The sequence below is a fragment of the Scyliorhinus canicula genome, chromosome 7 (assembly GCF_902713615.1).
Source record: "Scyliorhinus canicula chromosome 7, sScyCan1.1, whole genome shotgun sequence".
NCBI classification, from domain to species: Eukaryota; Metazoa; Chordata; class Chondrichthyes; order Carcharhiniformes; family Scyliorhinidae; genus Scyliorhinus; species Scyliorhinus canicula.
In genome coordinates, this window is record NC_052152.1 from 73,982,189 (window position 1) to 74,008,679 (window position 26,491).

General features: G+C 46.0%; 1 protein-coding gene across 3 annotated transcripts in view; it reads left to right on the plus strand.

Annotated features, from left to right (window-relative positions):
- Positions 1-7,185: 7,185 nt before the first annotated feature.
- Positions 7,186-26,491, plus strand: part of LOC119969054 (organic solute transporter subunit alpha-like) — a 77,138-nt gene continuing 57,832 nt past the window's right edge. For 2 of the 3 annotated variants that reach the window (XM_038802232.1, XM_038802234.1), the window contains exon 1: positions 17,122-17,639. The gene's annotated coding sequence lies outside the window, so the exon portion shown is untranslated. Of the gene's footprint in view, positions 7,285-17,121; positions 17,640-26,491 lie in introns of those variants that run through there. The other variant, XM_038802233.1, reaches the window with a different exon arrangement.

Here is a 26,491-nt window from a genome sequence, read left to right on the forward strand (position 1 = left end):
CTGCTCCTTAACTTAAATCAATGCAGGGCAGCACGGTGGCCTAGTGGTTAGCACAACCGCCTCACGGCGCTGAGGTCCCAGGTTCGATCCCGGCTCTGGGTCACTGTCCGTGTGGAGTTTGCACATTCTCCCCGTGTCTGCGTGGGTTTCGCCCCCACAACCCAAAAATGTGCAGAGTAGGTGGATTGGCCACGCTAAATTGCCCCTTAATTGGAAAAAATAATTGGGTAATTTAAATTTATAAGAAAATAAAAACTTAAATCAATGCTCCCTGGTTATTGACCCCTCTGTTGACCTGTATCCAGAACCACAAGCAAGTTTGTCAGTGGTGTCAAGTAACAACCCTGAAACACAAATTTCAGTTTAAACAATCACAATGCTTTCTTGCACTAAATGCAACTTACAAACAAAATACAATAATTACATAAACTGAAATGATTCTCTTGTGTGTTTCTGTGATATTGGCTATCTGTCCTCAGGTGGATCGGGTCTGGCACAGAGGTGCTCCTTTGTGAAGTCTCAACTTCAGGCCACTTTCTGGAGAGTTGATCCCAGTCTCTCTCTCTGGTTTCTCCTGCTTTGAATGGTTGTCAGCCACCTTTTATCTTCCTTTCTTCCAGCCACTGGAATTCGACATATCAGTTGTATTGTTAATCGATTTATTTCCTGGACCCATCCCATCCTACTGAAAGACCGTAGTTGGCACCTCTTACATCTTGTCCTATTCTACATAGTAGTACACAATGGGTCCAATGTGGGACATCTCCAGGACACGTACGGCTCCAAATGTAATAAATTCTGTTGTGGTGTTGTTACAGTATAATTCTCCAGGAAATACCACATCTTGCAGCTTGTATCCAGTGAGCTAATTGTCCTTCAGGAATGTGACAGGCAGTCTCTGCTTCCTGGGTATCACAGCCCTCCTTTGATCCTTGAGGCTCAATCATTGGTTTGCTGTGTTACATTTCATTCTATATTCTACTCTAACTTTAGGTATAGCATGACCACAACTTAACATTACACGTGAAACAATCTCTACACACAAAATGAGCTTCTTAATTTGTTCAGAAATACGGACAACAGCCAGAATAACACTATTACCTGAATACTCAATAGAATGACCAAAGTCCATTACTTCTTTTGCTGACCATCATCATGCATGTTTTCCAGGCCTTGGATCTCCATTATATTTTGTTAAGTTGAGACTTAGGTCTGACATGTCTTAACCTTGGTCTGTTGGGTATGTTCCAGTTCATTGTTAGTTATATCAGTTGCTGTAATATTAGTACCTTCCATTGTTACCCAATCTAGGGCTACACATCTAATCAACTAAGCATTTTGTTTATTCTTTGGTATAGGGGTGGGCTATGCATGGTTATTGATGGTATCCTCTCCCTTGTCCCATTTTGGTGTCTTTCCTGATTGTAAGGCCAACAAAGTGGTCTCAATTATAGACTCCCACCAGCCTCCTTGTATTAAACAACTAATATTTGAATTGGTTGCTTTATTTTTTAAAATATAAATTTAGAGTACCCAATTATTTTTTCCAATTAAGGGGCAGTTTAGCACGGCCAATTCACCTAGCTTGCACATCCTTGGATTGTGGGGGTGAAACCCATGCAGACACGGGGAGAATACGAAAACTCCACATTGACAGTGACCCAGGGCCAGGATTCGAACCCGGAGTCCTCAGCCCCGTAGGCAGCAATGCTAACCACTGTACCCACCGTGCTGCCCTAATTGGTTGCATTATTAATTCCTCCTTGGACCATGGCTAGATTCTCTGACCACTTCTGAATTTTCTCAGTCATGTTTTTAACTTCTTCTTTTGTATTTACTTGAATCCCAAATTGTTTATTAAGCTGTTTACTTATTCCTGTGCTCTAGAGTACAACTTTCTTTAATTGGTGGCTAAACTGAGCCACATATCTACCTGATTGACCAAATGAGCTAGCCTGAATCCTGTACCAATTAATCATGTTTGTGTTTCCATCACTGACCTTTTCCTCTGCTCTTTCGCCAAACTGTCCCTGTCATGGCTCTCCTATGCCAATGTTGTAATAGTTTCCTAACATGGTTCTGAATAACTACTTTACATGGAATATGATCACATTGAGAGGGTCACATAAGGTCCAGGTTCAGCAACACCTTTCTGAACCTTACATAACATTCATAAAGTATATCATATGGTGGTCCTACTGCTAGTCCTGAGGTGGGTGTCGGTGGCATTTCACAACATCGAACAGTCTTTATAGTCCTTCAATTTCTGCTGCAGCTTTCCGCTCTGGCGATGAGCCATTTGAGCCATTTCCAGCGCTTCCGGATCAACCCTATTTTCCTGAGTCTTAGTTTCATCTCAGCAAAAATCCCAGAAATTCAAATCTGTCCATGCCTCTTTTCAAATTATGCTATTCTGTTCAGTCCGCATTCCAAATATCTGGTTACAGTTTGTTTGGATTGCACTAGCAGTCCAGGTTGTCCAGCACAAAAGTCCGAATATCACGAGCCACTTTATGGCGTTGCTCCCTTATGTTGGCCTGTTGCGGCAAATCAAGGCAATATTAGTTCCTCTCAGTTTAAAACCATATCTCTAATACTGTACCTTCTTGTTCCCACTGGCTATTAAGCCTGCTGTGACTTTCCATTCCTCCTCTGACATCCCTACGTCTTCTTCAGCATCCTCATCACCATCATCCCTTTTCACATTCATAAACCCATTTGCCCCATCCCCATAACTCCACCTAACCTGCACATCTTTGGACTGTTCTGCTGTACTACTTTCCTGATGATAGTTTTCAAAGTTCTGTTCATTCTTTCTACAAATACCGCTGGATTGTGAAAGATAAGCTATACGAAATTTCTGTATTCCTAACAATTTCATTGTCAACTGCATCACTTGTGCAGTAAAGTGCCACCCTTGGTCTGAGTCTATACTCCTAAATAATCCCCATCTAGGGCAGCACGGTGGCACAGTGGTTAGTATTGCTGCCTATGCGCTGAGGACCCGGGTTCAAATCCCGGCCCTGGGTCACTGTCCGTGTGGAGTTTGCACATTCTCCCCGTGTCTGCGTGGGTTTCTCCCCCCCCACAACCCAAAAGATGTGCAGGTTAGGTGAATTGGCCACGCTAAAATTGCCCCTTAATTGGAAAAAAATAATTGGGTACTCTAAATTTATTAAAAAAAATAAAATAAAATAATCCCCAGCTTGTGAAGACCTGCTGTATCAGCATTTTTGCATTGGTAGCTGCGGAATTGTTTTTCAATGGACAGGTTTCGACCCATTTATTGAAGGTGTCTATTATGACTAGAATGTACCTATAACATTGGGCAGCACGGTAGCATTGTGAATAGCACAATTGCTTCACAGCTCCAGGGTCCCAGGTTCGATTCCGGCTTGGTCACTGTCTGCACTCCCTCCCCATGTGTGCGTGGGTTTCCTCCGGGTGCTCCGGTTTCCTCCCACAGTCCAAAGATGTGCAGGTTAGGTGGATTGGCCATGATAAATTGCCCTTAGTGTCCAAAATTGCCCTTAGTGTTGGTTGGATTATGGGGATAGGGTGGAGGTGTTAACCTTGGGTGGGATGCTCGTTCCAAGAGCTGGTGCAGACTCGATGGGCCAAATAGCCTCCTTCTGCACTGTAGATTCTATGAAACCTACCTTTGCAGGCCCTACATAATCAATTTGTAGACTTAGTCTAGGGTCCTGTCACTGGTCGAGTATGTCTCAGTTCTGCTTTGTTTGCATATTAGTCTGGATTATTCTGAGCACATACAAGATAGTTTTCTACAAAGTGTTTTATGCCTATTCCCATAACAAGCCGCTAGCATAATCATCTAATTTGGGTCTCAGTGGGTTCAAAGCTTTGATGCCCATATATATCATGATTCTGATAGATCATCTGCTTCCATCTAGTGCAGATATATCCCATTCCTTAATATTAAGCCATTTTTATTCTTAATCTATTTTCTCCCTTTTATATTCTACCGGCCATTTATCTGGGGGTTCTTGTTGGATTAACCTTAGCTCATTTTCCTTCCCTTGCACTTCCTTTAAGTCTTCTATATTTGTCTGCAACACCTTTACTGCTGCTATTTCTACATCAGTACTTCTCTTGGATCCCATCCTTCACCTAACAGTCTCACTCCTTCTTTTGTCAGGTCTGCTTTCCTATTTTTCTTGCCCATGCTACAGTTTTACTATGGGCCTTAACCTTGGTTATTCCATATTGGTTATTGGCTAAAAAGTGGCAGCCGTATAACTGTTCTATACAAAGAACAAAGAAAAGTACAGCACAGGAACAGGCCCTTCGCCCTCCAAGCCCGTGCCGACCATGCTGCCCGACTAAACTACAATCTTCTACAATTCCTGGGTCCGTATCCCTCTATTCCCATCCTATTCATGTATTTATCAAGATGCTCCTTAAATGTCACTATCGTCCCTGCTTCCACCACCTCCTCCAGCAGCGAGTTCCAGGCACCCACTACCCTCTGTGTAATAAACTTGCCTTGTACATCTGGGCAGCATGGTAGCATAGTGGTTAGCATCAATGCTTCACAGCTCCAGGGTCCCAGGTTCGGTTCCCGGCTGGGTCACTGTCTGTGCGGAGTCTGCACATCCTCCCCGTGTGTGCGTGGGTTTCCTCCGGGTGCTCTGGTTTCCTCCCACAGTCCAAAGATGTGCGGGGTTAGGTGGATTGGCCATGATAAATTGCCCGTAGTGTCCTAAAAAGTAAGGTTAAGGGGGAGTTGTTGGGTTACGGGTATAGGGTAGATACGTGAGTTTGAGTAGGGTGATCATTGCTCGGCACAGCATCGAGGGCTGAAGGGCCTGTTCTGTGCTGTACTGTTCTAAATTCTAAATCTACTCTAAACCTTGCCCCTCGCACCCTTAAACCTATGCCCCCTAGTAATTGACCCCTCTACCCTGGGGAAAAGCCTCTGACGATCCACTCTGTCTATGCCCCTCATAATTTTGTAGTACGGGGCAGATGGCAACTCTGCCCAGCGGCTGACACAATTCCCCTTGCTTACCATTGAGGCAAATGTTCTGTCCAGTTGTTGCACACATACATCGAGCCTGCGTATATATTTATGGGTGGTGGGAATTTATGTTGGTCCGTCACTACTGCTGTTAACTCCGTTCCTTGGGCTGACATGTCTGATGGTAGTTTCAGGCTTATCTGATCCATCCACTGTTTTATTATTATGTGTTACCAAGATACCACATCCTGTTTTCTTAACACCATCTTCAACCACAGATGATCCATCTGCAAACATTTTAATGGAGCTCCCCTCTCATCTCCCCCCACAGGCTTTGACATGAAGGGACTCGTTGCAGACTGAGCTGTCACAACCTCACATTTGTGGGGTTCATGTTGGCCGCTGTTAATTAGGGGTCAGCACAGGTGACATACGGGTTCTTTGTACAGATACATCCATGTTTTGGAACAGTAAGGTCCAATGTGCAAGGTGATTTTGGGAAACATTTCCATCCTTCAGACATTGATTAGCTAAGGGCACAGACCAAAAGCCTTTACTAATGGGCAGCACGGTGGCGCAGTGGGTTAGCCCATTTGCCTCACGGCGCCGAGGTCCCAGGTTCAATCCCGGCTCAGGGTCACTGTCTGTGTGGATTTTGCATGTTCTCCCTGTGTTTGTGTGGGTTTCGGCGCCGCAACCCAAAGATGTGCAGGGTAGGTGGATTGAACACGCTAAAGTGCCCCTTAATTGGAAAAAAATTAATTGGGTACACTAAATTTATTTTTAAAAAGCTATTACTAATATCGAGAAACGTGAATCATATAGCTCTCAGCATTTATTACATAAGTGTTTCAGGGCTAGTGGTTATTTCTGGGGAGTCAGCAGCTATTGTTTTGTAAATTTCTCTATAGTCGATTGCTAATCGGCATGATCCATCTGGCTTCCGAATGGGTTTCTGTAGGTGAATTAGTGGTTGATGCGACAGGTTGCAGCACCCCCTGTTGGAGCAAGAATCCACAATATTTCTTACATTTCCGTCAGAATTACGTGGGAAGCCATACTGTTTCTGAGGGTGATGGTCAGGTTCCTTCAAGAGGACCTCACCCCACTTATCCACAATCATGCTTACGGGTGGCAAAGGCTCCCTCATGAGTTTGAATTATCCTCCGCACATCAGATTATCTGACATAACTGTTGGATTTCCCCCAAAAAATATCCATACAACCAACTCATTCTGCATATTCCCCCGAGGGTATGAACTTGTGGTGATATGATTTGCATAGCTGTCTGCCATTGGTGCAGAACACCGGCTTACCATTGGCCCTCGTTGGTCATGTGCCTCTCGACCGATTGGTTGAGACCAGTCATGCGACAGCTCTCCGATTGGTCGAGAGGCTGAGTTAACCACGCCTCCATACCGAGGTATAAATAGTCGGAACGCCCGGCGGTCGTCCATTTTATTGTAGTCAACCGCAGGGCTAAGTTCTAGCTTATTAAAGCCTAACTTTTGTATAGCAACTCGTCTCTCGTGCAATTGATGGCTCATCAGAACTATCAGGGTAACACCAGATGCAGTGGTAGGTTAACTTTGTCCCACACAAAGCCTTGCTGCCTCATAGCATCGACTCCCAAAATGTTTAAATCACCCCTCACCAAATCTTCTGTGTGAGGGTGTAAAGCTTCTGATGAAAAATTATCCCGCTACTGTTGATGTTAACTTTGTTGGAGAAACCAGGAACCCAGGTTCAATTCTGGCCCCTGGTGACTGTCTGTGTGGAGCCTGCACTTTCTAACCATGTCTGCGTGGGTTTCCTCCAGGTGCACCGGTTTCCTCCCACAGTCCAAAGATGCGCATGTTAGGTGGATTGGCCATGCTAAATTACCCCTTAGTGTCCAAAAGCTTAGAGGAGCTACGGGGATAGGGTGGGGTGTGGGGCCTCGGTAGGGTTAGGGTGATCATGGCCACTCCAGCTAACCTGCACATCTTTGGACTGTGGGAGGAAACTGTAGAAACCGGAGGAATCCTACACAGACACTGGGAGAACGTGCAAACTCCACACAGTCACCCAAGGTTGGATTCGAACCCGGGACCATGGTGCAGTGCTAATCATTATGCCAACGTGTTGTCCTACTTTCAGTCCAATGGTAACAAACTGCTCAGGAGAAGATATTTTTGTGGCTGAAAAACATCAATACTGAATTGCAGACAACACTGCTGCAGGAAAAAGCTGTCTGTCCTGAGCATTATGTATCGTGAAAAAATGTTTGAAGTTTTGTGCAGGTTATATTGCTGCTTCCATTCAGTAAGTGCTTATCTGTCTAATTGCTCTTGTATTGCTGGAGATTACATATGTTTGCATACATGCTAATTAAGAAATCTGTAAATATTTCATAATGCAATTTGGCTTATTTCAAGATACATGTGGGTTTTCCTCCGGGTGCTGCTCCGGTTTCCTCCCACGGTCCAAGGATGTGCGGGTTGGGTGGATTGGCCATGCTAATTGCCCGTAGTGTCCTAAAAAGTAAGGTTAAGGGTTGGGGGGTTGTTGGGTTACGGGTATAGGGTGGATGCGTGGTGTTTGAGTAGGGTGATCATGGCTTGGCACAACATTGAGGGCCGAAGGGCCTGTTCTGTGCTGTAATGTTCTATGTTCTATGTTCTATGTTTGAGTTAGATTATTAGCTTTTGTTGCACCTTGTCCATGCACATATGTCAATATGAAGCTTCATTAATTCTATTTTAATTGTTCTTTCTGTTGAAATATTACAAATTTTCGGTAATGTCATGGGGGCCTCTTAAGCTTGACATAGCTTAGGGCCGCAGTATGTCAAATCCAGCCCTGAATCCATATTCAGCTGAATGACATTAGGAGACAGTTCTCACTGTAGAGTGTGATTGATACAGGGTTTCAAAACTAGAAATATTCTGCTGTCTCTGAGACACACTCTGAAAAACAACAAAGGAGATCTGTAGCATTCTGCCAGCACACACTCAGAGCTCCACTTTCTATTTGGTTAGATTATTATGTTCGGAAAAAGAACAGAGGAAGGCAACATGGTGGTACAGTGGTTAGCACTGCTGCCTCGCAGGATTGTGCACCCGGGTTCAATTCCGGCCTGGGCCACTGTCCATGTGGAGTTTGCACATTCTCCCCATGTCTGCGTGGGTCTCACCCCTACAACCCAATGATGTGCTAGTTAGCTGGATAGGCCACGCTAAATTGCCCCTTAATTGGAAAAAAAAAAGAATTGGGTACTTCAAATTTCTAAAAGTCAGTCTAACGTGGAAATTATTCAGAATGATTGTAGGCCACCTGATGGGAACTTTATAGACTTTGTACCTGACCGAGGTAGTTAGCTATATCACCACCAATGTGAAGCCCACATTCTTTGATATAACTTTGGCTCTTCACTTTGGATGGCCGGGAATAAGACTGTGGATCGGGCCATCTGTTCTGTACTGAAGCATATTCAATCCCACTTCTCTAATAGGAAGCTTCAGCACGATTGGTTCTAGATTACTATAAGAGTTTACCGAAAGTTGCTCCAAAAAAGCAAAAAACGCCCCTTTGGAAGTGGAATTGTAACAAGTTTGCATATGAAAATATATTGGTTAGAAAAATGCTGCTGAGAATTTTAAGTAATTTATATTTAGCTATGAATTGATTTTAGGTCTTGTGGCGTGTTGATTGGGTAGCTTCGCTACCTCTGAGCCAGAAGCTCTGGGTTTATGTCCCACCCCAGGACTTGATGGCCATGGGAGGTGAGTTCATAACATGGCCAAATGGGTTGAGCATCAACCTGCAAGTCCTTCCAACACAAACAAATGGCAGGTCGTATGAGTGGGAGCATTCCTGATCAACCATGTAATGGAAGGAAATTTGGAATCTTTCCCATCATTACCATAGCTTCATACCACAACATCCATGTGAAGTTGCATGTTCCCACAGCAACTTGGACTCCTTGGATGAACTGTAACACACCGCCATGAATTGATTAACTAAATAAATCAAATTTTTAGGCCAATATCTATTTTTGTTTAAATTTAGAGTACCCAATTATTTTTTTTCCAATTAAGGGACAATTTAGCGTGGCCAATCCTCCTAACCTGCACATGTTTGGGTTGTGGGGGTGAAAACCCACGCAAACATGGGGAGAATGTGCAAACTCCACATGGACAGTGACCCAGAGCCAGGATCGAACCTGGGACCCGGCGCCATGAGGGAGCAGGGCTAACCCACTGCGCCACCGCGCTGCCCGAACTCATGCAGACATCAGGAGAATGTGCAAACTCCACAAGGACAGTGACCCAGGGCTGGATTTGAACTCGGGTCCTCAGCACCACAGTCCCAGTGCTAACCACTGTGCCACATGCTGCCCGCAATATCTATTATTCTAAAAACGAAAATGTGGCTGGAATTTAACGCACCTCCAGGAGTTGGTTGATAGGCAGGAGGCTGCATGCAAAATTAGGTGCAATGGCAATGGCACAGTGCCCCCTGCCTACCTGCCTCTGCTGGGATCTTACCTGTGGTGGGCTACGAGTCATGTGGCCTCTCACGATCATACAATTTACAGTGCAGAAGGAGGCCATTCGGCCCATCGAGTCTTCACCGGCTCTTGGAAGAGCACCCTACCCAAGGTCAACACCTCCACCCTATCCCCATAACCCAGTAACCCCACCCAACACTAAGGGCAATTTTGGACACTAAGGGCAATTTATCATGGCCAATCCACCTAACCTGCACACCTTTGGACTGTGGGAGGAAACCGGAGCACCCGGAGGAACCCACGCACACATGGGGAGGATGTGCAGACTCCGCACAGACAGTGACCCAAGCCGGAATCGAACCTGGGACCCTGGAGCTGTGAAGCAATTGTGCTATCCACAATGCTACCGTGCTGCCCATGCACGCATGCACCATGGGGTAATTGAGGCCCTTAAATGACCAATTAATGACCTCCTCCCACCACTACTGAGATATTACCTTCCACATATTTTGGGCTGAGGCAGGGGTCTCCCTTTTTGAACACATTGCGTCCAACTTAGGCCACCGCAAGGTAGGGCAGCATGGTAGCACAGTAGTTTGCACTATTGCTCCACAGCGCCAGGGTTTTAGGTTTGATTCCCAGCTTGGGTCACTGTCTGTGTGGAGCCTGCACCTTCTCCCCGTGTCTGCGTAGGTTTCCTCCGGGCGCTCCGGTTTTCTCCCATAAGGCCCGAAAGACGTGCTTGTTAGGTGAATTGGACATTCTGAATTCTCCTTCTGTGTACCCGAACAGGCGCTGAAGTGTGGTGACGAGGGGCTTTTCATAGTAACTTCATTGCAGTGTTAATGTAAGCCGACGTGTGACACTAATAAAGATTATTAGTTTCCTTACACCAACAATTCACCCCCCCAACCCCACACAGGGAGCAGGGGAGGGAATCTATGCATGGAGCAGGAAGAAATGGACAAGTTATGGAATGAGTACTTTGTATCAGTATTCACCAAAGAGAAGGACTTGGTGAATGATGAGTCTGGGGAAGGGTGTGTCTGGGTCACATTGAGATCAAAAAGGAAGAGGTGTTGGGCGTCTTAAAAAACCTTAAGGTAGTTAAGTCCCCAGGGTCTGATGAGATCTACCCCAGAGTACTGAGTTAGGCAAGGGACGAAATTGCTGGGGCCTTGACAGAAATCTTTGTATTTTCACTGGTGACAAGTAAGGTCCCAGAGGACTGGAGAATAGATAATGTTGTTCTTTTGTTTAAGAAGGGTAGCAAGGATAATCCAGGAAATTACAGGCCGGTAAACCATACGTCAGTGGTAGGGAAATTATTGGAGAGGATTCTTCGATACAGGATTTACCTCCAGTTGGAAGCAAGTGGCCGTATTAGCGGGAGGCAGCATGGTTTTGTGAAGGGGAGATCGTGTCTCACTATCTTGATCGGGTTTTTCCAAAGAAGTGACGAAGATGATTGATGGAGGTAGGGCTGTGGATGTTGTCAACCTGGGCTTCAGTAAAGTGTATGACAAAGTCACTCATGGCAGACTGGTACAGAAAGTGAAGTCACACAAGAACAGAGGAGAGTTGGCAAGATGCTTACAGAACTTAAAAAATATATAAACTTAGAGTATCCAATTCTTTTTTTTTCAATTAAGGGGCAGTTAAGCGTGGCCAATCCACATACCCTGTACATCTTGGGTTGTGGGAGTGAAACCCACGCAGATGGGGAGAATGTGCAAACTCCACACGGACAGTGACTCGGGACTCTGATCGAACCCGGGTCCTCGGCGTCGTGAGACAGCACTGCACCACTGTTCCGCCCCCCAAGGTGGATATAGAACTGGCTTGGTCACAGAAGACAGAGGGTAGCATGGAAGGGTGCTTTTCTGAATGGAGGGCTGTGACTAATGGCATTCCACAGGGATCAGTGCTGGGATCATTGTTGATTGTAGTATATATAAATGATTTGGAGAAAAATGTAATTGGTTTGATTAGTAATTTTGCAGATGACACAAAGTTGGTGGAATTGCGACTGGCGATGAGGATTGTCAGAGGATACAGCAGGGTATAGATCAGTTGGAGACTGGGGAGGAGAGATGGCAGATGGAGTTTAATCCAGACAAATGTGAGGTAGTAAATTGTGGAAGGTCTAATACAGGTGGGAAATATATAGTAAATGGAAGAATCTTTAGGAGTATTGACAGGCTGATGGATCTGGATGTACAGGTCCACAGGTCACTGAAAGTGGCAAGGCAGGCGGAGAAGGTAGTCAAGAAGGCATGCGGCATGCTTGCCTTCATCGGTTGGAACATTTAGTATAAAAATTGGCAAGTCATGCTGTAGCTGTACAGAACCTTAGTTAGGCCACACTTGGAATATAGTGTTCAATTCTGGTTGTCACACTACCAGAAGGATGTTGAGGCTTTGGAGAGGGTACAGATGAGGTTTACCAGGACGTTACAGGTATGGAGGGCATTAGCTATGGGGAGAGGTTGGATAATCTCGGTTTGTTCTCACTCGAATTACGGAAGTTGAGGGGCGACCTGATAGAAGTCGACAAAATTATGAGGGGGATAGACAGAGTGGATAGTCAGAAGCTTTTTCCCAGGGTGGAAGTCAATTCCTAGGGGATATAGGTTTAAGGTGCAAGAGGTAAAGTTTATGGAGGAGATGTGCGGGGAAATTATTTTACACTGAGGATAATGGGTGCCTGGAACTCGCTTCCGGAGGAGGTGGTGAAGCAGGTATGATAGTGATATTAAGAGGGCATCTTGACAAATACATGAATAGGATGGGAATAGAGGGATATGGAAGTGTAAAAGGTTTTAGGTTAGACGGGCAGCATGGTCAACGCAGGCTTGGAGGGCCAAAGGGCCTATTCCTGTGTTGTACTGTGCTTTGTTCTTTTTTCTTTAGTGTATATAGATTTCAAAAAGACTTTTGTAAAAGTACCACCTGGGCGGCACGGTGGCACAGTGGTTAGCATTGCTGCCTACGGCGCTGAGGACCCGGGTTCGAATCCCGGCCCTGGGTCACTGTCTGTGAGGAGTTTGCACATTCTCCCCGTGTCTGCGTGGGTTTCACCCCCACAACCCAAAGATGTGCAGGTTAGGTGGATTGGCCACGTTAAATTGCCCCTTAATTGGAAAAAATGAATTGGATATTCTAAATTTATTAAAAAAAAATTAAAAAAAAAAAAAAGAAAAAGTAAAAGTACCACCTAAGGGCAGCACGGGAGCACAGTTGCGGTGATAGGCAAACTGCAGTGGACCGAGACCGTCTGGGAGGCTGGCAGTGATCCGTCTCATGACTAGCCGCTCGAAACATTTCATGATAACAGACGTCAGGGCCACCATATAATGGTTGTTAACATTATATTCGTTACTGCTTATTGTTCGTTGTTGGTGGGAGAAAATCTGAAAAAGCAGGAGAATAAAAATATTTACAGGCTAATGGGTAAAAGTTAAGGTTAAAAGGTGTAATTTAATGGATATAGGCAGGAGAAGTATATTCTCTAATGAAACGTTCAAAGTGAGAGCAGACAATATTAGAGCACTAGTTGTGATAAACAATTAAATGGACATTTGATTTAACTAAGACTTTAACTATCAATTGGGCCACTTGTTTAAAGTTACTGAGTAAGTCAAAGTCTTTTTGGTTTGATGGGAATCCATAGTATCCCTAGAGTGCAGAAGGAGGCCATTTGGCCCACTGAGTCTGGAAAGTCACAGTGGATTGAAGCACTGCAAATTAAGTGCTCTATTTTTAAAAATAAATTTAGAGTACCCAATTCATTTTTTCCAATTAAGGGGCAATTTAGCTTGACCAATCCACCTCCCCTGCACATCTTTGGGTTGTGGGGGCGAAACCAATGCAAACTCGGGGAGAATGTGCAAACTCAACACGGACAGTGACCCAGAGCCGGGATCGAACCTGGGACCTCGACGCCGTGAGGCAGCAATGCTAACCACTGTGCCACCGTGCTGCCCATTAAGGGCTCTATTAAAGATAGGAGGGAGAAAGAAATCAGGAAACTTTACACCTGTCATTGGGAAAATGCTGGAATCCATTATGAAAGAGGTAGTAGCAGGACATTTAAAAAAAAATCATAATCCAATCAGGCAGAGTCAACATGGCTTTATGAAAAGGAAATTGTGTTTGATAAATTTATTAGAGTTCTTTGAGGGTGTAACAAGTAGAATGGATAGAGAGGAACCAGTAGATGTAGTATATTTAGATTTTCAAAAGGCATTCAATAAGATGCCACATCATAGGTGACTGCACAATATAAGAGCTTATAGGGTTGGAGATGATACATTAGCATGGTTAGAGGACTTACTAAGTGACAGGAAACAAAGAGTTAGAACAAATGAATCAATTTCAGGTTGGCAAACTGTAACTAGCAGTATGCCACAGGAATCGGTGCTGGGGCTTCAACTATTTACAGTCTAGATTAATGGCTTTGATCGATAAATTTTCTGAAAGTACACTGTGAGGAGACCACAAAGAGTCTGCAAAGGGATTTAGAGGGGAAGTGAGTGGGCAAAGATTTGGAAGATGTAGTCATTCTGTGGGAAAATGTGAGGTTTTCCACTTTGGTCAGAATAGAATAAAAAAGAAGGACATTATTTAAGTGGGGAAAAACTGCAGGATACTGTGGTACAGAGGGATCAGAATCATGAATCACAAAAAATTAGTATGCAGGCACAGCAAATCTTTAGGAAGGCAAATGGAATATTGGCCTTTATTGCAAGGGGGATAGAGGATATAAGTAGGGAAGTCATGCGATAGCTTTACACCACATCACACCAGAGTGCTGTATACAGTTTTGGTCTTATTATTTAAGGAGGGATATACTTGCATTGGAAGCAGCTCAGAGAAGATTCACTAGGTTGATGGGATGAAGGGTTGACTCATGAGGGAAGATTGAGCAGGTTGGGCCTGTACTCATTGGAGATTGGAAGAATGAGAGGTGTCTTATTCAAACGTAATATTCAGAGGGGGCTTGATAAGGTAGGCGCTGGAGGATGGTTTCCTCCCGTCAAGGAATCTAGAACTAATGGGAACATGTTCAAAATAAGGTATCACCCACATGAGCTAGAGGTGAGAAGGAATTTCTTCTCTCTTGGAGGAGAGAGTAAAAAGGTCATCGGACAGGCAGGAAAATGGAGTTAAGCCACAGTCAGAGCAATCATGATCTTATTGAATGGCAGAACAGACTGGAGGGGCTATTAATTCCAGCTCCTATTTCTTAAAGAGTCACAGTGGTCTACAGCACAGAAAAGGCCCATTCTTCCCAATGCCTTCTGCGCTGGTCAAAAACAACCACCTAACTATTCTAATCTCATTTTCCAGCACTTGGGCCCATAAGCCTTGTATGCCTCGGAGTTACAAGTGCCCATCTGAATACTCTTAAATGTTATGAGGGTTTCTGCCTCTACCATCCTTTCAGGCAGTGAGTTCCAGACTCCAATCACCCTCTGGGTGAAAAAGCTTTTCCTCATCCTCTCTAAACCTCCTGCCCCTTACCTTTACATAGAACATAGAACAAACATAGAACAGTACAGCACAGAACAGGCCCTTCGCCCTCAATGTTGTGCCGAGCCATGATCACCCTACTCAAACCCACGTATCCACCCTATACCCATAACCCAACAACCCCCCCCCTTAAGCTACTTTATTAGGACACTACGGGCAATTTAGCATGGCCAATCCACCTAACCCGCACATCTTTGGACTGTGGGGAGGAAACCGGATCACCCGGAGGAAACCCACGCACACACGGGGAGGACGTGCAGACTCCACACAGACAGTGACCCAGCCGGGAATCGAACCTGGGACCCTGGAGCTGTGAAGCATTTATGCTAACCACCATGCTACCCTGCTACCCCAAATACTCTGCCATTCTGCCATTAAATAATACTCTGCCATTCTGTTACTCCATCCGAATTGGTTAACTTCACATTTATCCACTTTATTACCGGCGTCTGCCATGTATTTTCCCACTCACTAAACGTGTGGGAGGAAACCGGAGCACCCGGAGGAAACCCACCGCAGACACAGGGAGAAAGTGCAGACTCCTCACAGACAGTGACCCAAGCCAGGAATCGAACCTGGGACCCTGGCGCTGTGAAGCAACAGTGCTACCCACTGTGCTACCGTGCTGCCCACGTGGTTGCAATGAAGACCAACATACCATTTTCTTCCCAACTGTTTTGCTGTACTCGCATGCTTGCTTTCAGAGACTGGTGCTCAGCGACACCAGGTCCCTTTGTGCGTCTACTTTTCCCAATCTGTCACCATTTAAATAATACTCTGCCATTCTGTTACTCCATCCGAAGTGGTTAACTTCACATTTACCACTTTATACCACGTCTGCCATGTATTTTCCCACTCACTAAACTTGTTAAATTACCTTGAAGCAGTGAATAAGCACCTGTGCCACCAATGTCCAATCGTAATTTCTTAACTTTACGCACTGTACATCTGTACGCCCTTGTCATTGATCTCTCTACTAAGGGGAAAAGTTTATTTCTGTCAACTCTGTCTATGCCACTTATACATCTCAATCATGCCCCCCCCCCCCCCCCCTCAGTTTACTCTGCTCGAAGGAAAAGTACCAAGTCTATCCAAACCAAAAACCAAAAATACTGGACAATCTCAGCAGATATGGCAGAGTCCGGGGAGAGAGAAGTGAGCTTTTGTTTTGATGACTTTGTCAAAGCCAGAGAACTGGGAATAGAGTATACTGTTAGGGGGGGGAACGTGGAGGGCCAGTAGTAGGTGGAGATTGACAAAAATGACGTGGACAGAAGGGCAAAGGGAATGTAAATGGTGGTGATCAAGGCTAAGAAGGTGTCTGATAGTGGCACATTAAGAGACCAGAATGTGTTAAGGGTGAACAACGTAAACAGTGTGTCAAAGGACAACCTGGACCAGGGAACAGGTAGCGCTAGTGGCTGGGGAAGGGGACACATTGGTGAGGGAAAAACGGATGGATGGAAGAATAGAAAGTGAATTGATAGAAATAAAAATGTGGTGAAGGTAGAGGAGAGAGTTCACAGTGTGAAGTTGTTGAACTCAACATTAATCCAGAAGGCTGTAACGGGCCTAATCAGAAGATGCGGTGCTGTTCCTCCAGTTTACATTAGTCTTCACTGGAACATTGCAGCAGGCCAAGGACAGACACGTGGGCATGGACAGTGTGTTGAAATGGCAAGGAACAGGAAGGTATTGTCCAGTATTTTCCTCTTTTGTTCAGATTCCAGCATCTGCAGTAAGTGGCTTTTATCCCAGTCTATCCAAACGTTCTTCAGAAGTAAAACTCTCCAGCCCAAGAAACATCCTGCTAAATCTCCTCTGCCCCTTTCCAGGGCTATCACACCCCTCCCTACATTGTTGTGTTCTCCTTATTAAAAATACTGTGTAATGAAAATGAATTGATAGAAAGACCCACTAGGCAGAGCTACGTTGCTGGAATAGTTACAGACCAATGCATTCGGATCGGCCTGCACTTCTCCTGCGATCTGGTGACTCATTTTTTTTGAGCTGTCGGGAGAGGCGGGGTTGCCTTTGTGTTGAAAAGAATGTAAACTCTGAAACATAAGGGCTTGCTAACTGGAAACCACTGCCTATCGATATACGTCCTTGAATGCAAACGCCTAATATGTAAACCTGAATCTTTGGAACTAAGACCGGCATTAAAAGACTACTAAACAGGTGACGGGCCGTAGTCAAAGTTTTTTTTTGAATTCGTTGTGACAATCGGCCTTTATAAATCAAGAGGCAAACTGTTGGCACTGACAGGGCTAGTTCTGGGTACTGAGAGATACTGACTGTTTCAGCTGGATCCGCGGCGTTGATATTTCACTTTTAAAAGTCGTTGTTTGCAATCTCAAGGTTGCTTCAGAGCTTTGTACTTAATGTTTGCCATCGGAAATTGTGCAAACCGTGACAGGCGACAGTGATTGAAGGTGTGGGAGAGCTGCAGCAGCTCCCTCACTGCAGCTCCAGCCCGGCTGCTCTGGGAAGCGGCGCTTGTTGAACTCAATCCGCTTTCTGATTTCCCCTCACAGTCAGTGGGAGTGTTGCAGAGATGACTGAGGCGGCAAACCACAGCCTGGACCTTTACTGCGGCTCCGATCCGCCCAAGCAGTGGAGATTTTAACCAGTAAGTAAACTAATGGAGTTTCATTCAATCCTGGCCGGCAATAACCCCAGGAAAATTGGTGGTTTGTGAATGAGCCCTGGGACAGAAAGTGAAGATGGCTGCGACCTCTCCCAGTACCCCAATCTGGGCAGCTGTCCCATGGGAAAACGGATCAGAAACTCGCAAGATCCCAAAGTAGCGGAACAGCAGCGAGCGGGTTCCTGAGCTGAAGTCGGGGGATGGGCGAATGGGGGTGGGATGGATGAATGGATGAATTATGGGGGAGGGGGTGCTGATAGAAGGGAGGGGGGGGGGGGGTGCATGGATGAATGGGGGGTGGGGGTGGTGGGGAGGGATGAGAAAGGTCGAGGAGCCGGTGGCTGAGGGAATTTACAGCTCTCTTCCCAGAAATAATTACCCTCCATTCTCTAAATAAATTCAACTCCTCTTGTGACTGGTGAGGATAAAAGCAGGAAGGTAGCTGCTGAACTTTGCCCGATTGGCGCAAGTAATCCACCAGCCGTGATTAACAACAGCATAATCCCCCAGTAACAAGAGCATTAATCCCCAGGAACAAACAGCCTTAATCCCCAGGACAACAGCATTAATCTCTCCAGTAACAACTGTATTAATCTCCCAGGAACAACAGCGTGTTAGAGATTGAATTGATTGTCACATGTACCAAAGTACAGTGAAAAAGTATTTTTCTGTGGCCAATGGAAGTTACACAGTACAGGCATAGTAGAACAAAGAATAATTGGCAGAGTATATTGACAAATGGTACATCGACAAACAGTGATTGGTTACAGTGCGGAACAGGGCCAAACAAAGCAAATACATGAGCAGGAGCTGCATAGGGCCGTCGTGAATAGTGTTCTTACAGGAACAGATCGTCCGAGGGAGAGTTGTTGAGTCTGTACCTGTGGGAGAAGAAGCTGTTCCTATGTCTGGAGTGCAGGTCTTCAGACTTCTGTACTGAGGGGCATGCCTGTGTGTGAGTGGTGCCTGACAATGTGTTGCCTTCCAGAGGCAACAGGAGGCGTAGAAAGAGCCCCAGCAACAACAGCAATCTATCCCCCAGTAACAACGCGTTTATCCCCCAGCAACAACAGTGTTTATATCCCCCAGCACAACAGTGTTTATCCCCCCAGCAACAAGCAGCTTTTATCCCCCAGCAACAACAGTGTTTATCCCCGCAAACAACAGTGTTATCCCCCAGCAACAACAGCATGTATTCCCCCAGCACAACAGCATTATCCCCCAGCAACACAGCGTTTATCCACCAGTAACACCAGCGTTTACCCCCAGCAACAACAGCATTTATCCCCCAGCAACAACAGTGTTTATCCCCCAGCAACAACAGTGTTTATCCCCCAGCAACAACAGCATTTATCCCCCAGCAACAACAGTGTTTATCCCCCAGCAACAACAGCGTTTATCCCCCAGCAACAACAGCGTTATCCCCAGCATCAACAGCGTTTATTCCCCATAACAACAGTGGTTTATCCCCCAGCAACAACAGCGTTTATCCCCCAGCATCAACAGTGTTTATCCCCCAGCAAAAACAGCATTTTATCCCCCAGCAAAAACAGCGTTTATCCCCCAGCAACAACAGTGTTTATCCCCCAGCAACAACAGCGTTTATCCCCCAGCAAAACAGCGTTTATCCCCCAGCAACAACAGCATTTATCCCCCAGTAACAACAGCGTTTATCCCCCAGCAACAACAGCATTTATCCCCCAGCAACAACAGCGTTTATCCCCCAGCATCAACAGCGTCTATTCCCCAGCAACAACAGCGTCTATCCCCCAGCAACAACAGCATTTATCCCCCAGCAACAACACGTTTATCCCCCAGCATCAACAGCATTTATCCCCCAGCATCAAACAGCATTTATCCCCCAGCAACAACAGCGTTTATCCCCCAGCATCAACAGCGTTTATCCCCCAGCAACAACAGTATTTATCCCCCAGTAACAACAGTGTTTTATCCCCAGCATCAACAGCGTTATCCCCCAGTAACAACAGCGTTTATCCCCCAGCATCAACAGCAGTTATCCCCCAGCAACAACAGCGTTTATCCCCCAGCAACAACAGCGTTTATCCCCCAGCAACAACAGTGTTTATCCCCCAGCAACAACAGCGTTTATCCCCCAGCATCAACAGCGTATATCCCCCAGTAACAACAGCGTTTATCCCCCAGCATCAACAGCGTTTATCCCCCAGCATCAACAGTGTTATCCCCCAGCAAAAACAGCGTTTATCCCACAGCAAAAACAGCGTTTATCCCCCAGCAACACAGCATTTATCCCCCAGTAACAACAGCGTTTATACCCCCAGCATCAACAGCGTTTATCCCCCAGCAACAACAGTGTTTATCCCCCAGCAACACAGCGTCTATTCCCCAGCAACAACAGCGTCTATCCCCCAGCAACAACAGCGTTTATCCCCCAGCAACAACAGTGTTTTATCCCCCAGCATCAACAGCATTTATCCCCCAGCAACAACAGCATTTATCCCCCAGCAACAACAGCGTTTATCCCCCAGCAACAACAGCGTTTATCCCCCAGCAACAACAGCGTCTATCCCCCAGCAACAACAGCGTCTATCCCCCAGCAACAACAGCATTTATCCCCCAGCAACAACAGTGTTTATCCCCCAGCAACAACAGCGTTTATCCCCCAGCAACAACAGTGTTTATCCCCCAGCAACAACAGCGTTTACCCCCCAGCAACAACCGCGTTTATCCCCCAGCAACAACCGCGTTTATCCCCCAGCAACAACAGTGTTTATCCCCCAGCAAACAACAGTGTTATCCCCCAGCAACAACAGTGTTTATCCCCCAGCAACAACGCGTTTATCCCCCAGCAACAACAGCGTTTATCCCCCAGCAACAACAGCGTTTATCCCCCAGCAACAACCGCGTTTATCCCCCAGCAACAGCAGCATTTATCCCCCAGCACAACAGCGTTTATCCCCCAGCAACAACAGTGTTTATCCCCAGCAACACAGCATTTATCCCCCAGCAACCACAGCGTTTATCCCCCAGCAACAACAGTGTTTGTCCCCCAGTAACACCAGCATTTATCCCCCAGCAACAACAGTGTTTATCCCCCAGCAACAACAGCGTCTATTCCCCAGCAACAACAGCGTCTATCCCCCAGCATCAACAGCATTTATCCCCCAGCAACAACATTGTTTATCCCCCAGCATCAACAGTGTTTATCCCCCAGCAACAACAGCGTTTATCCCCCGCAACAACAGCGTTTATCCCCCAGCAACAACAGTGTTATCCCCCAGCACAACAGCGTCTATCCCCCAGCATCAACAGCATTTATCCCCCAGCATCAACAGCATTTATCCCCCAGCAACAACAGTGTTTATCCCCCAGCATCAACAGTGTTTATCCCCCAGCAACAACAGCGTCTATCCCCCAGCAACAACAGCATTTATCCCCCAGTAACAACAGTGTTTATCCCCCAGCAACAACAGCGTTTATCCCCCAGCAACAACAGTGTTTATCCCCCAGCAACAACAGCGTTATCCCCAGCAACAACAGCGTCTATTCCCCCAGCAACAACAGCATTTATCCCCCAGCAACAACAGTGTTTATCCCCCAGCAACAACAGCGTTTATCCCCCAGCAACACAGCATTTATCCCCCAGCAACAACAGCGTTTATTCCCCCAGCAACAACAGCATTTATCCCCCAGCAACAACAGTGTTTATCCCCCAGCAACAACAGTGGTTTATCCCCCAGCAACAACAGCATTTATCCCCCAGCAACAACAGTGTTTATCCCCCAGCAACAACAGCGTTTATCCCCCAGCAACAACAGCGTTTATCCCCCAGCAACAACAGCGTCTATTCCCCCAGCAACAACAGCATTTATCCCCCAGCATCAACAGCGTTTATCCCCCAGCAACAACAGTGTTTGTCCCCCAGTAACACCAGCATTTATCCCCCAGCAACACAGTTGTTGTCCCCAGTAACAACAGCATTTATCCCCCAGCATCAACAGCGTTTATCCCCCAGCAACACAGTGTTTGTCCCCCAGTAACACCAGCATTTATCCCCCAGGTAACAACAGCGTTACCCCCCAGTAACAACAGTGTTTATCCCCCAGCAACAACAGTGTTTATCCCCCAGTAACAACAGCGTTTACCCCCCAGCAACAACAGTGTTTATCCCCCAGTAACAACAGCGTTTACCCCCCAGCAACAACAGTGTTTATCCCCCAGTAACAACAGTGTTTATCCCCCAGTAACAACAGCGTTTACCCCCCCAGCAACAACAGTGTTATCCCCAGTAACAACAGCGTTTACCACCCCCAGCAACAACAGTGTTTATCCCCCCAGTAACAACAGCGTTTACCCCCCAGCAACAACAGCGTTATCCCCCAGCACCAACAGTGTTTATCCCCCAGTAACAACAGCGTTTACCCCCCAGCAACAACAGTGTTTGTCCCCCAGCAACAACAGCATTTATCCTCCAGCATCAACAGCGTTTATCTCCCAGCATCAACAGCATTTATCCCACAGTAACAACAGCATTTATCCCCAGTAACACCAGCATTTCTCCCCCAGCAACAACAGTGTTTGTCCCCCAGTAACACCAGCATTTATCCCCCAGTAACAACAGCGTTTATCCCCCAGCAACAACAGTGTTTATCCCCCAGTAACAACAGCATTTATCCCCCAGTAACAACTTTCATGTGAGAGTACCTTTAAGAAATGGATGATTATAAATGGGTGTGTATATAAGTATCTGTAGTGAGAGTACCTTTAAGAAATAGGTGTTTATTACTGCAGTGATGTCAGAGAATGGGTGGAGCGGGGCTGTCTGTCAGCTTTTTACTTTCATTTTAGGCTGTTTGCTGCTGGGTGTGTTTTAGTTTTGTTTTCAGAGCTGGATAGCTGCAGTCACAGCCAGAAGGTGTATTAGAGTCCCTCTCTGTAATCTAAAGAATGTAAATCAATCCTTTGGTGATTTAAAACTAATAACAGTAGTGACTTTAATCTGATGTGCTTCTGGTAAAAGGTGTTTTAAGTCTTATGGATGTTAAAAGGAAAGCTTAAAGGATTACTTAGTGTTGCATTCTTTGGGGTTTTATTTGAATTAATGGTTGCTAAGATGTTCACTGTATGTTGTAAAAAGGTTAACTTGAGTTAATAGAATGAACATTGTTTTGCTTTAAAAAGTACTTTTCCATTTCTGCTATACCACACCTGTAGAGTGGGCCGTGTGCTCCCCATACCACAATCTATTAATAGTTGTGGGTCAGGTGAACTCCATGATACTCTAGGGGTTCCCTAAACCCTGGCCCATAACACAACAGTGTTTCCCCCCCAGCAACAACAGCGTTTATTCCGCAGTAACAACAGCGTTTATTCCCCAATACCAACAGTGTTTATCCCCCAGTAACAACAGTGTTTATCCCCCAGCAACAACAGTGTTTATCCCCCAGCAACAACAGCGTTTATCCCCCAGTAACAACAGTGTTTATCCCCCAGCAACAACAGCGTTTATCCCCCAGCAACAACAGCGTTTATCCCCCAGAAACAACAGTGTTGATTCCCCCTAGCAACAACTGCATTTATCCCCCGGTAACAACAGTGTTTATCCCCCAGCAACACAGCATTTATTCCCGCAGCAAAAACAGTGATTATTCCCCCCCCCCCCCCCCCCCCGCCCCCCCGGCAACTACAGCCTTTACTATTTTAGTTTGAATAGTTCAGGATCAACTCTTTTCCGTCTTTTTCAGAAATTTAAAATATGGACAAACGCTTAATCTGTCTATTGCAGCATTTTCTAATGGCTATTCCAGTTGGTACAGCAGGTGAAGGGTTAACTGAACTTCTCTATTTTGTCAGTATTGTAACTTACAGTTATTTTAAAGATGCTATGAACATCTATAATTGTAATGTCAGTATGAGGTGGTTTTGTTTGGCACCTAGCTGCAGTTAGTGTAAATGCAGCCTGAATCCTGGTATCTGGACCTGATCAAAACACTGCAACCTGGAGGAGGCAGTGCTTCACTTTGGATCTGAAGTCTTGTGGCTGAGTAACCTGGAGGCAGTCTTCCTGTTACATTTCAGCCATTTACATCTAACTGAGAATGATTTTATTTCACGATGGTGCTGAAGTTATTGATTGTGAATACGCGATGAAATCAAAGTGGACAAGGAAGGGAATGTTGAAGTTAGTAGAGATTGCTCCTGAGTGATCAGCTCCTTGACAAACCACTATCATCCTTAGCCCTCTCATTCTGTCTTCCACTCTCCGACTCTCATAATGGGGAACATTTTAGCCCTAACTACAGTTAAGTGCCAGGTTAAATTGTCACTTTAAACTTCGACCTTGCTTATTTTTTGTGAGTCTGATGTTTTCTCAAATTTGGTTTCCCAATTTTTGACTTTGTGTGTTCTGCACTTGACTTCGCTACAAGATTCAGTTCCAGTGTCACTGGTCTTCTGTTTACATTTTGAAATAACTTTGTGAAATGACAAGGTCAAAGAGATGACCAGGAAAATATATTGGAGAGTTTATGTGGGAGAAGAAGAAATTAAGAGAGGGTAAGAGGGCATTGAACCCAGAGGAGAGAGGACGTGATGAAATGTGAAGTGAGGATGAGAATTAATTCCATGCACATGTGGAGGGAGAAAGCATTAAAGGTATTTTGGTTGAAAGAAATGATCGTAGGCTCACACTATTATCTCTTGAGTTCCCCAAGGATCTATTCTTGGCCAGGTCCTATTTCTAATCTACATGTTGTCCTCTTGATGAAAGCATCCAAAAGTGCAGCGGGCTGCTTTTTACCGCACGTGTGTTTGGTGGTGGAGGGGGCAGGTAAGGTGAGGCAGGTACCCACTCCATTACCTTCCCACCCTCCCTGAGCTCAACTCCCACAATACAGGGTGTAGGCAGCCAACAAAACTGACACCTGCCTGACATATTTAAACCAATAATTTGGGGTCAATTGAGCTTGAAAATAAAAAAACTGACCCTGATAATACACTGCCCATGCCACAACACAGTTGGCATGGGCAGTCGGGTGGGACCGGGCAGACTTCTTTTTAAAATAAGCTTTTTCAGAGGGCAGGAAAGAAAGGGTTACTATCTTTGGGATAGGCCCTTTGTGCATGGGGGAGGGGGGGCAGCCTCCAAGATAGTACCCATCCCTTTCTTCCTACCTACCTACCTGCTCTATAAAACACGCCACCTCTGAAGTGCCCAAACCCTCCTGCCCAAGACCTGACTCTGGAATCAATGCTTTCTTCTCGTTTCTGCCTGGTTTCAGTCCCAGCAGCACCCATTAACGCATTCTTGGCACTACTGGGAATGCTAGACCTGCCACCCAATCCAATTGGCCGGCAGCTCCTGAGATTGGGACTTTCTCCTCAAGGAGGGGCAGATGTACAACACTGCCCCCACCTACCCAATGTGGCAAACAGGAAACAAGAGTAGGAATAAACAGATCTTTTTCCGACTCACAGTGACCAGTGGGGAACCGCAGGAATCAATGCTAGGATGTGCAGGGATGTCTTGCTGCAATTAAACTGGGCCTTGGTGAGGCCACAGCTGGAATATTGGGCACAGTTTTGGTCTCCTTATCTGAGAAAGGATGTTCTGCTACAGAGGGAGTGCAACAAAGATGATTCCTGGGATGGCTGGACTGACGTATGAGGAGAGATTGAATTGGTTCGGATTGTATTTGCTGGAGTTCAGAAGAATGAGGGGGGATCTCATGGAAACCTATAAAATTCTAACAGAACTGGACAGGGTAGATGCAGAAAGGATGTACCCAATGGTGGGTGTGTCCAGACCTCGGGGTCACAGTCTGAGGATACGGGTCGGCAATTTATGACAGAGATAAGGAGAAATTTCTTCATCCAGAGAGTGGTGAGCCTGTGGAATTCTTTACCACAGGAAGTAGTTGAGGCCAAACCACTGTATGTTTTCAAGAAGCAGTTAGATATAGCACTTGGGGCGCAGGGGATTAAAGGATATGAGGAGAAAGCGGGTATAGACTATTGAGTTGGATGATCAGCCATGATCAAAATGAATGGCAGAGCAGACTCGAAGGGCTGAATGGCCTCCTCCGGCTCATCTTTTCTATGTTTCTATGATCCCAGCCAGTCGCAATATATAATAATGATTAAGATGAGGGAACTAAATGTAATATCTCTAAACGTGCAGATGGCACAAAGCTGGGCAGCGGGTGAGCTTTGAGGAGGATGCAGAGATGTTTCAGTGTGATTTTGGAAAGCTTGAGTGGGTGGGCAAATGTCGGGCAGATCAGTATAATGTGGATAAATTGAAATTATCCACTTTGGTCGCAAAAACAGGAAGGCAGGTTATTATCTGATTGGTGAGAAGTGGGGTTCGTAGGCCAAGGGAAAGAAAAATAAGGAGATGTTGGCAGACGTACAGAGATGCGGAGGGGAGAGGGGCCAAGGGGGAGGAGGTAAGGCAGACAGGGGTTATTAGTGAACCGATCAAGTGGGGAGCTGCTAAGCTAGGGACTAAGCGGGTGTTACGGGAGCACAGAGAAGAGAAGGCCACGGCGCACCTCATGGGAGGGAGGATGCGTCTGGCAGGAGGAAGGAGAAAGATGGAAATCAGGGAATACAGATTGTAATTAAGGGGGCTTAGAGGTGTGTAGGGGGGGGCGGGGTTAGAGCTCAGGGGGAGTGGGGGGGGGATTAGGAGGGGGGAAACATACTCGTTGATGGCGGGTGGAGAAGGGGAGCAATGGGGGGTGGGGGGTACAGCGGACGGTTGCAATGGGCTACATATGGATACAACGAGAAAGGGGCGGCAGCTTCTGGTCATTTTGAATGGCCCGAGAATGAGGGCAGGCCTAGTTGGAAGA